At 39.8% G+C, this 9,436-nt stretch overlaps 1 pseudogene; it reads right to left on the reverse strand.

The window, feature by feature from the left end:
• Nucleotides 1-1,759: 1,759 nt before the first annotated feature.
• LOC111586227 (transcription factor HES-5-like) lies at nt 1,760-3,564 on the reverse strand (annotated as a pseudogene).
• Between the last annotated feature and the right edge of the window lie 5,872 nt (nt 3,565-9,436).

Below are 9,436 nucleotides of genomic sequence, written 5' to 3' on the forward strand. Positions count from 1 at the left end.
AAGCAAAGACAAAATTTACCTTTTTATTTATTTATTTATTTATTTCTCTTTATATTTCCACATCTATTTCCTTATTTATTTATTTATTTATTTCTCTTTATATTTCCACATTTATTATCTTATTTGTTTATTTCTCTTTATATTTCCACATTTATTCATTTATTTCTCTTTATATTTCCACATTTATTTCCTTATTTCTTTATTTATTTATTTATTTATTTCTTTATTTATTTATCTATTTATATTTTATTGTGGCACTCCTGTGACTCCATAGAGGAGAAGTTGAGACAGCTGGTTGTGAAGTGTGGCAAATCCCACTGGACAACAGTCTGCTGCTGTAGTGGTTAAAGATGCTAATCAAACTCAGTTATCACTCAGACCTCCACCTCTCAAACGTTCTGTCCACTGAGAGAATATTTAGTGTGTGACGTATTAAAACAGGATTGTCCAATTTCATGAGTTTTTCCTTTTGACCCTTTAAAGATTGTTGTTGAAAATGTACCAACAGTTGATGTGTTTCAACAAAATGATCCTTCATCTGATTGAATAATCTGAGTTGTCAGCATCAACCTGCACTCACTGGAATGAGCAACATCTTAGTGCACTACTGATATTCACAACAAACAATCCTCTTCTTTTATTGGCTGGTCTTTTGTTCACTCTAGACTAAATTCAGAGAAAGTTTCTGAATTACCTCTGTGACAGGGAAGCTCCTTTGTTTGGACTCCAACCTGTAATAATGGGTTTTGAACAGACTAAATCTCTCTTTGTTGGAAAATAACAGACGATTATTACTATTACTACTATTACTATTACTATTATCACTATAACTAGTGATGTAAAAATACCCACTGTGATTTCTGTGGTTTTCAGAATATCCCTTTTGTCTTGCTGGATGTTTCTTCTTCTCATTTCTTCAGATCTTGTCATTGGTTCCAGTCCACAAACTAAATATTCTCTAACATCTTATGATAAAGATATTGGTTCAAGGTTCACAAGATGAAATGACAATGTTCTAAAAAGTGATGATTCTTTATAAAATTGAGGAACAACCAACAGCTTCTTCCAAACCTCTGTCCATTCAGGGCAAAGGTCTGCATGTATTGTTCCACAGGGGCTCTGTGAGTGAGTTTAATCTGGTTTCCCACACTCTGCCCTTCCATGCTTTCACTGCAGGAACAATAGAAGTGTCCCTCATTATGCATCACATTAGATCCAATGTGTGGCCTCCTTTAGGAGGAGGATCATTACCTCTCAAATGTTTACAAAAAGCACCTGGAACTGATAAAAATATGAAACAGACTGAGCAGCAGTATAGAGTCTTTGAATACCAGTCAAAAGTTTGGACACACCTTCTCATTCAATGGTTTTTATTTATTTGTATTATTTTCTACATTGTAGATTAATACTGAAGATGAACACTTTTTTGTTTACAACATAATTCCATATGTGTTCTTTTATGGTTCTGATGTCTTCAATATTAATCTACAATGTATAAAATAATAAATGAAAACCACTGAATGAGAAGATGCATCCAAACTTTATACTGGTAGTGTATATGTTTGATGACTTCACATACCCCATATGACCAGAGTGAAATGACACTGATAATACCTGCTCAGAAAAAGTCTTAACTGAACCATGTTACAATGCTTTGTTTTAAAATTAACTTTTATTACTGTATGTTCAAATGTTACACATTTGATAATTACATGTAAGCCAAACATTGGAATAATGATGGAGACCGTTATCAATTCACTGAAAATTCATATTAGGAAGGCATTCAATTTTTTATCATTATTTCGAATGTAATTGCGACATATAATGACATAAGAACAGACAATTTTCAGCTGCCATTGTTTGTTTATTCAACAAGGCACAGTGAGCCACTTCAAATATGAAGCTCCAACAAGAGGTGATGATACATCACAACCAGAACTTGTAGATTTCTACAAGACACAGTGTACTCAGAGTAAAGGAACAACTGTCTTTTTAAAAGACACAAAACAAACAGTGTTTGGGGACCAAACTCACTGTCACTTTTTACAGGAAAATGATAGAAATATTGATCTTTAAACAGATCAATTTAAAGTAATCACATCAGGTGGGACATTCTGACATGTCTATAAAAAAGACAAAGATCTCAGATCAAATTGATCAACAAATAAAAATGTGATACCAAGGTAATGCACAATAAAGCATACAAGTAAGATGATTGTGATACAAAGCCAACCTTTTAGAAAAAGGATTATCGTATGAATCATTAAACTGACCAGCTTTTCATTCATTTTGAGAATTTGTCCATCTAACAGACATAAATGTAATCAATGTGATCAAAATGAATCAAATGACAACAATAGTCTCCATATAAAGACCAGTACATGAAGTACAGTAAGAACTAATAATAATTCAGTGATATTAAGCAAACCTTTCAGGGAGAAACAATAAACATTTGGATGTTAAAACACATCACTTTTTTAATATGACAAAATACTGAAACAAAAGATCAAAAAGATCAATAATAAATCAAGTGATAACGAATGTTACCATGTAATTACCAGTACATGAAGTACAGTAAGAACTAACAAATGATTGCAGATGCAATCAGATTTGGTTCATGCAACTGCATGCCAAGATGTTTTCTCCCTAAACTTGAAAGATATTTTCGATATCGTTTCCTCAGGAAATGTCATTTTGCACAAAAAACAAAACAAATATGTAAAACCCTCTGTACATAGAGAAGAACAACTTCATAAAATTTCACAGAATTCAGTCCAGTAATCTTTGACCAATCTTTGACCAGGTAGTCCTCTGTGGGCTACCTGGTTGATCCTGCCAGTAGCATATGCTTGTCTCAAAGATTAAGCCATACAAGTCTAAGTACACACAGCCAGTACAGTGAAACTGCGAATGGCTCATTAAATCAGTTATGGTTCCACTGGTAGTAACTCTAGTGTGTAGGTGTCTACCACGACCTCCAGAGGACGCTGTTGACTGGACTCTTGTCTTTGGTGATGCTGGTCTGGACTGTGGAGCTGAGAGGAGAGTAGTCAGCCGCTGTCAGGTTGTTATCAGAGCATGGCTGCAGCTTGTTGAAGTGGTTCAACAGTCTTCTCTGGGACTGTTTTTCTTCACCTCATCCTTGGACAGGAAGTACATCATCTCTCTGATACAGCTGGAGTAGCCCTGATCCACAGCTGCTGTGTTCACAGCTTGATGCTGCTGCTGCAGTCGTCTCAGGAAGCAAACTCTCATCTCCAGGACGTCTGCTTTCTCCAGCTTGGAGTCTGGCTGCTGTTTGAGGAACTGTGGACCCAGGAGAGACTTGACCTGCTCAGTGCTGCTTTTGATTCACTCTCTGTGGAGCTTCTCCACCAGAGGTTTTTCTGAGCTGCAGAGACAAGAACAAGGTCATTAGTGAAACTGTTCAGGACTGCATAGTGTTCAGCATACACAAGCTCTAATAAATGATGTTAAAGTGTCCACGACTCTCCAATTTACCTTGTGGGTCAGAGTCAGATGCTCCTGAGAGCTGATGATTGCTGCAGTGATTGTAGGTGCCATGGTTGGATGTGTGAGCTGTAGAGGTCTCTGTAGTGAGAATGTGATCTCTTCTGGTTTCATCCCTTCTATTTATAGTCCCACATCTCCATATGAATGTGTGGGTCTTGGTCTGGTTGAAGTTTCCCACAGTGCGAGCTAATCAGAGAGCTCTGAGACAATGAGACGTGGAGCAGCAACATGCTGTCATTAATGCCTGGGGGACAATAGTTAGATCTCAGGGGAACAGGTGGAGGACTGGGGGGAGATGGAGGGAGACTCACTGAGCTCTGTGTGGATCTGAGAAAGTGGTGACCCTGTGGAGAGATCAGATCTGCTCCCTGATGCTGGGATCAATGACTTTGACTGAGCACACACTTATGTGATCACACACGTTTGAGAATAACTTCTGTTTTCAAATATCTTGGCAGCAAACATATCCAGAATAAGTTTTCATTTCACTGGTGACACGAAAAGTCAAAACTGGATATCTCATCCATCCATTATCTGTATACTGCTTTATCCTCTAGGGTTGTGGGGGGCTGGAGTCTATTCAAGCTGACTTAGGGTGAAGGCAGGGCTTAGCTGGACAGGTCACCAGTCTAATACAGCCTTTGGATAATTTAAGTAAATGTTTTTCTGTGCACAATTTGCTGTTTAAAAAAACCCCAATTGTTTCCCCATCAACACACAACTTTGTAACTCAGCATTTTGAGTTGATGTTTATCGTTGACATGTAAAATAACTTCAGACAATAATCCTGCTGCTGTCCAGATGCAGTCGAGTCTTTTGACATGTGCCTTGTTGTCAGTGTGAGTAGGAGGTTGAGCTGAGTTTCCCAAACTGACTCCCTGTGCTGTGGTTAATGAACAATAAAAGGACTTGTGTGACAGATGCTGGCTGTGTGGGAGAGAAACGGTTCCATTGCCTGCCTGTGACAGTTTGTAACATTTAAATTTCTTCTGATTTTCTTTTTTAGATCGAAGTGATTTTCCCTGTCATATTTCAGTTGGCGTCACTGTAATACATTTGGAGCATTTAGTCATTATAATGACTGATTTCTCAGCATTAGATGCATCAAAATTTCTGCTTTGAGGATTGGAGGGAACTGGGGGGACTGCACCTCCTTGAAGTGTACCAATTCCTCTAGAGAACTGGGTACTCCGCTCTCTGTTTTCCCACACTGTCCGTTAGGAGAAGTTAGGCCTATGCCCCTGTATAACATTTGTTTATGAGGGACCTTTTTGCTGCAATCACTTGGTTGACTCTGTTCAAAACTATTTAAGCATTCACTTAAAATGTTGGTACTTCAAAAACATGGGAAAATTAAAAATTAATAATTTAGTAAAATACTAAAGTATTACATTTGCATAGTTTCTCTTATTCACAATCCTCACCCAGAATGTCTGCTTGCATGCTTTTGTCCATTCAGGTCATAATTCATATGACAGGATTTTGATACTGTAGATTATGCTGCACACCAACATTCTGCTATTAACCTTGTCTCAAGCTCTATGCAACCATGTCTTGTCATTTTAAACCTGATGCTAGCCTTATTTACACCCTGATGTCTGTGTTTACTCCAGGGTCTTAGAATTTAATGATAAGTTGAAGCGGCCTGCTAACTCAGTTTCCACCAGCTTTACTGGTCATTTTGCATAATTTTCTGGTAATTTTCCATCACTTTTTGAATATTTTGCATCACTTTCTGGTGATTTTTTAAAACCATTTTCTGGTCATTTTGCATAATTTTCTGATCATTTTGCATAATTTTCCAATAATTCTGAATCACTTTCTGGTTATTTTGCATCACTTTCTGGTAAATTTTCATCACTTTCTGGTCATTTTGCGTCATTTTCTGGCCATTTTTTTTTTTTACCACTTCCTGGTCATTTTGCATAATTTTCTAATCATTTTACATCATTTTCTGGTAAATTTTCATCATTTTCTGGACATTTTGCATCACTTTCTGGTCAATTTGCATAATTTTCTGGTCATTTTGTACCACTATTTGGTCATTTTGCACCATGTTCTGATTGTTTTACATTTTTTAGTCATTTTGCACCCCTTTTCAGTAATTTTGCATCACTTTCTGGTGATTTTTTTTTTTTTTTTTTAACCAATTTCTGGTCATTTTGCACCACTTTACAAAATCTGATTAGAGCAAACTGTTTACTTTGGGAAATTTTTAAGTAACGTGTTGATAGAAGTGAAATATCACCGATTGTAGTCTTTCTAATGGAACAGTGCCTCACAAATGATTAAATTATGCTTTTATTTTGGTGATTTTTTTTAAACTACAACATGCCTTTCAAACCTGCTGATGGGTTTTGCGGTTAAGAGGGTGAACCAAAAAAAAAAAAAAAAACAGTCTCAAAGTAAGTTACATGCACCAAATCAGCACTAAAATGGATAAATCTATTTCCTCAGATCTCCATGTTGATAAGGATAAGGATAAACTTTATTGATCCCACAGTGGGGAAAGTTCACTGTTACAGCAGCTCCAAAGAAAAAGTATAAAGGCAGTGCACGAATAGATAAGAAAAAGAAACACAGTGCAAAAATTGCAGAAAAAAACATTATATACAGAGGATTTTTTTTAATGAATATCATGTAGAAGATTATATACAAGAGGATGAGGTATCAGTTATTGCACTGATGAGGTATCAGTTATTGCACATAAGTAGGAGGATGCATGTCTAAGATGGGGAAAGAAAAAAAAGTGCAGCAGTAAACAGTACACGGTAGAGTTTATAGTGCGGCATTGTACAATCTAACAGATGCTGGAATAAACGGCCTGCGGAAACGTTCCTTCTTACACCTAGGGTGTACCAGTCTGTTGCTGAAGGCGCTTCTTAAGGAGTTCACAGTCTGATACAGAGGGTGGGAGGTGTTTCTGATGACAGTTTGGCCAGAGCCCTCCTCTCTCTCACCACCTCCATGGAGTCCAGGGGGCAGCCACAGACTGAGCTGGCTCTTTTTATCAGTCTGTTTAGTCTGTTTTTATCACGCTCAGAGCATCCCCCTCCCCAGCACGCCACTGCATAGAAGACCATGGATGCCACCACAGTGTCATAAAAGGTCTTCAGCAGTGGCCTGCTCACACCAAATGATGCGAGTCTCTTCAGCAGGTATAGACGACACTAACCCTTCTTATACAGAGAGTCAGTGTTATCTGTCTAGTCCAGTTTGTTATTTAGGTGAACACCCAGGTATTTGTAGGTCCTCACTCTCTCAATGCCAAGTCCTTGGATGTTTAGTGGTGGAGTGTTTGAGGGTTTCCTGTGGAAATCGATCACCATCTCCTTCGTCTTGCTGGCGTTCATTTGGAGGTGGTTCTGCTGACACCAGTCGACAAAGTCCATGGTGACCTTCCTGTACTAACAATCATTCCCCTCTGACACGCATCCTATGATGGCAGTGTCATCAGAGAACTTCTGGAGATGACAACTGTCTGTGGAGTAGCAGAAGTCCAATGTATAGAGGGTGAAAAAGAAAGGTGAGAGTACTGTACCCTTGGGGGGGCTCCTGTGTTGCGGACCACCACATCAGACGCACAGTCCTGTAGCCTCACATACTGGGGTCTGTCTGTGAGGTAGTCCATGGTCCATGCAGCCGCTCTCTCCATCTTCACCCTCAGCAGTGAGGGCTGGATTGTATTGAAGGCACAGGAGAAATCGAAGAACGTGATCCTCATTGTGTTTCTAGTGTCCTCCAGGTGAGACAGGGATCTCTGCAGCAGATAGAGGATGGCGTCGTCCGTTCCAGTCCCAGGCTGATACACAAACTGCAGGGGATCCATGTTTGGATTCACCAGGGGACGAAGATGGTTCAGGATGATCCTCTCCAGTGCCTTCATCAGGTGAGAGGTTAAGGCCACAGGTCTGTAGTGGTTGGGCTTCTTGGGGTACGAGGTCTTTGGGACCGGAACCACACAAGAAGTCTTCCACATGGCAGGAACTCTTTTCAGTCTCAGGCTTACGTTGAAGATGTAGCAGACCACCTGGCAGAGCTGGTCTGCACCGTCCCTGAGGAGTCTGGAGCTGATGCCATCAGGACCCGTGACTTTCCTGGCTCTGGTCTTCCTAAGCTGCATTCTCACCTGATCCACTGTTGGTGTGAAGAGAGGAGGAGGAGGAGGTGGAAATGGGGGGGGAGAGGCGAGCCCAGGAGATGGTGGTGGTGAAGGAGGTGAGAGGGAGGGGGCGAGCAGGCAGGAGGAGCTGGAGGCCGGCTGGACAAGGCTCAGGCTGGAGGGGGAGGGGATGAGACAAGTATCAAACCTGTTGGAAAACAGGTTTAACTGGTTGGCCCAGTCTCTGTGCCCAGGTTCAGGCTCCCCCTTTTTGCCCTTGCTGTCAAGAGTGTCAGGATCAACAGTTATCCCCCTATACCATGTTTTAAGACACACGACCGAACAACTGTACTCTCAACTCACCACCCCCATGGTACAACACCTGGCACTGAACCTTGTCAGGTGCTCAGCTGACAGATTACAAGAAAAAAAATGGTTCACTGGCAGTCGCCACACTTGTGGATCCACGGTTCAAAACTTTTCGATTCACCAGTCAGAGAGTGGCAGCCAGTGTCAAAGAATGTTTAATAACAGAATGCACAACAATTATCAAGATAAAGAATGCCCAGCAGCAGCAGCAGCAGCAGCCATCTACATCGCAAGCACCACCACAGCCTCGTCGTCCACCACCAGCAGCACCTTCCACAGGTAATTTTTGTTTCTAATTCTGAATAAGGAATGACTAACGACATTTCTGGTGATGATAATCTTAAATATTTTCCAGCCTTTTGGACGAAGACGCAAGTAGAGCCTGGCAAATGCAAAGCACCACAGCCAGGGCAGTTGTAGAAGTTAACCGTTACCTGGCTGATCCTTCCCTGGAAAGAACAGCAGACCCGCTGACTTACTGGGCCACCCACAAAAGCCATTTATGCAAACTTATACAGTGTAGCGAAACATTTCTTGTGTACCCCAGCCTCACCTGTGCCGTGTGAACGTTTTTTTTCCAAGGCTGGGGAGATTGCCTGTAAAAGATGGAACCGCTTGATTCCCAAAACGGTTGATAAATTATTTCTCAATAAAAACTCATAACCAGTTACACAAGCACACCCACTGCCCTGTTTTCAATCACACCCTCTTTACTGACATCTTTACCAATGAACACCAAGACATACTTTGCCATAATCCATAATATAATCTTTATTTGCACCAGCGCCATGTGAAAATGACAGTCTGTATTTATAGAGCACATCTCATGAATGTAGCAGCACCGTTTAAATGTTTCATAACACAGACTATAAGTGAAGAACAGACATGGCAAATAAGAAACATGCTCTTCAGTAGTTATTGTCATTATTATTACTAGTAATATTATTAATATTGTATCCACTGGAACCCATACAATCATCTAGTGTAGTCGAACAGGAATGTGTGCATGGTGAATCAAATCCAAAACAATCCATGAACCAATTACCATGCCTCGGTTGCATTTCATTTTATTGACCACTAGATGTCCTACTCGAGCACTGTGTCATTGAAGCCTCCAGTAATGAACCATGTTTTGAAAGAAGTGTTGAAGCTTCAACAAAGTCTCTATCCGCCATAACTATCTAAATTATTAAATGAATTCGCTGTCAAACTTCACTTCATGTCATTTACAACAGTAACATCCAACAAGCTAAACAACGATAACTGGCAAAACACTTTGGCAAACTGACACGTGAAAAGTTAATTTTCCATGTTTGTTTTCCTTAAATGATGAACTGTTCATACAGACGTTATTTTATAATCCTAAATTCATATATTTAAGAGCATGTTATTCTGTTTTATTGATACAATTTGGCGTTCTGGTTGTTTTTTTTTTTTTTTTTTTTACTGTTT

The sequence above is a fragment of the Amphiprion ocellaris genome, chromosome 5 (genome assembly GCF_022539595.1).
Source record: "Amphiprion ocellaris isolate individual 3 ecotype Okinawa chromosome 5, ASM2253959v1, whole genome shotgun sequence".
Taxonomy (NCBI): Eukaryota; Metazoa; Chordata; class Actinopteri; family Pomacentridae; genus Amphiprion; species Amphiprion ocellaris.